The following is a 2,864-nucleotide window of genomic DNA, read 5'->3' on the forward strand; positions in this document are numbered from 1 at the left end:
TGACACGGAACGGCTGAGAAGTGACGAATGCATTGGTCTTGCTTGCAGCGCCATCTACTGGCACAAGACCTGTTAGAATGAATTCAAAAAACCCACCAGCTTACGTCGCTGCACTCCGTGCTTGAGATTTACACCATCCATTTTTTAAGAGCTCCTTTTTCAGTGCAGGGCCATGGCGAGCAGGAGATTAGCCCGGCAGCAGTGGCCACAAAGCAGGACCGCCAGTCCATTAGGGGCTGCACGCACATGAGTTCGTGTCTTTGGAGTGTGTGGGGCAGCTAGAATGCCTGGAGCTAACGCACTGTTTGGCTGATGCTTTTATCCAAGGCGACTTACAACATTTCAGTTACAATTGGTTACATTTATTTCGTTTCGCCAAATGGTGCACAGGCAGATGAAGTGACTTGCTCATGGTCACAGAACCTGAGGGTCTGAAGTCCAAAGCCTTAACCACTATTTGTAATAATACAAAGTATCCCATTATCTCAGATTATGATCCTCTGTTGACTCGTGCAGTATTGTAAAGTGCAATGTTGTAGCTGTCATACACTGTATAGTTACATGTACAGCGTACTGTGAATTTCTTGTTTGGCTGATAGAAATGAATTGATTAAAATGCAGAACTTCAGTTTTAATAGAAAACACAAATCAGCTTATCTGCATGTAAATTTACAAGTCAGTTAATTTTTAGTTATTGTAAAACACATGATACTGCACTCGTGAGAAGGCATTATATGGAACAGGGAATGACTGATCAGTACTGAGTGGATGCTAAATGCATCCTCCCTTCCCATGTATTTGACTTCTCAGACTGTGATTATATTCAGATAAGGCTACAGGAAGAAACTTAAGAATGACGTGGTTTGGAGCCCAGTGTAAAATACAGAGAAAACCTGTAACAGAGGCTTGTAGTGGGAGCATAACAGTGTGGGTTGTGCTTTCGTAGAACTCACTGGGACCCTATGATAAGTTGAGTAACGTTGCTGCTGAATGGGGTCTTTGCTTCATGACAGCATTGAGCCCATCTGCAAACAAGCCTTTTCAGCAGATTATATTCTAGAAGAATTAAAGAATGTTCAAGAAACATGACAGTGAATTGATCTTACTGCAATGGCCTCTCCAGTCACGAGATCTCTTTGAAAAGAAACACAACAAGTAATTTGGAGTACAGATGTAACCAGACCAGGGCACACCAGAGTTGGCTTGGGCCTGTATCACTTCAGACGCCTTCTTAACATTTGGCAATGGTTAAAAATATGTCTGCTTAAGCACATAGACACATGGTCATTGATGTCACCTTCTTGGGGTCTTTGGGTGTTTCTTGTCATTTAACTTCACACCCCCTTGCCCAGGTGACCCTGGTGACTTGTGTTTAAGTAGCATTTGTCTGCAGATTGTTCCTTTTGATCCACTTTGAAGCTCTCTGTGCTGCCTGTGTGATAGATGTCTTTCCACTTGCATGATCCACTGATACCCAGAAGATTGAGAACCTTACAGAAGGACTGAGCAGCAAATCCCTCGCAGCCCACTTCAGTTGGCAGGCACTGTGCATGTCACCCTTTTGCAATCCTGATATTGGCTAGTCTTCATTCATACATCTCTTCCATTCTGCATTCCCAGGCCCTGTAAGTCCTAATATGACCATGTGCTTTGTTGCTTCTGAGAGCAGCGCAATGTCTGGCTTGACTTGACTTAACATGATACACCTAGGTAATCTTCTAGCTGCCAGTCCACCACTCTTCTGAGGAGGAGTTTAGCTGCCTTTGCTGAAGCTTTTCACCTCCACTGATGAAACATTTGGATGGTAGTGCCTGTATGGAAGATGGTAGTGGAGGTGGCCTCATCTATTGCTTTCATAACCTGCTCATGGCGCCAACAGTAGTAACCTTCCCCCAGTGCTGCAGGGCAGAAGCTGAGGATGTGTTCCAGTGTTTCTCAATTACAACACAGAGGGCATTTCTGAGTCTTGGTTTTGTCCCAACAGATGAGGTTGGATGGACTGAGGAGGATGACTTAGACGGATCATATCAGGGACGTGATGGGAATGGGCTCAGCCTGCCAGAGATTTTTTCAGTCCAGAACTTTTCCTCCTGCTGTCTTATCCACATCAGTTACTGCAGTACATTTCCTCCATTATTGTTCTTCTGTTTGACCAGTTGGAACCATTCTCTGTCTTAGGCCCTGCCATAAGAAGTTATTTTAAATCTTCCAAGCCCTGATATTATTGGCCCCTTCAGTACATTGTAGCACTGTCATTCTTCAGCCTGCCCCATGCCTTCTTCTGCTCTCCACTTCCTCATCTTTACACTGTCCAGGTAGACCTGGAATCAGTAGATTCTTTGTACTGTAGCACCTCCCTTGCATGGGGTGACCATAAACTCCTCATTGAACCGACTGTTGGGGAGCTTCAGCCTTTGCTCGGGTTACAAGAAAAGCACGGACATGGACTGATTTAATAGCTGTTCCTTCTGTCACAGCCCTTGACTACTGATGGTGGGACAGCAGGGGTCGCAGGATACCATCTTGGTAAATCTCTACCTCAAATTTGTCTGGCAGACCTGACTTTACTCTTTCCAGCCACAACCCTGCCAAGTTACCTGGATGGATGGTGTGTCCTTTAGGGTGCAGATAAAGTTATTTATTTATTTTTTTTAATAATTGTGAATCCTGACGAAGTTTACCAAAATGAAAGAATACAGATTGTACATTCTTTTCCTTTTATTCAAAACTAGCTGTGCTATCCATCTAAGACAGGTAATCAACATAGGCCTCTGTGTTAATGTTTGCAGTGCACCATCTATTGGACTATATTTTGTAATGCATGTAGTAATGCAATGCACTGCATTTGTCATTCCAACAGTAAT

The sequence above is a fragment of the Erpetoichthys calabaricus genome, chromosome 4 (assembly GCF_900747795.2).
Source record: "Erpetoichthys calabaricus chromosome 4, fErpCal1.3, whole genome shotgun sequence".
Lineage (NCBI taxonomy): Eukaryota > Metazoa > Chordata > Cladistia > Polypteriformes > Polypteridae > Erpetoichthys > Erpetoichthys calabaricus.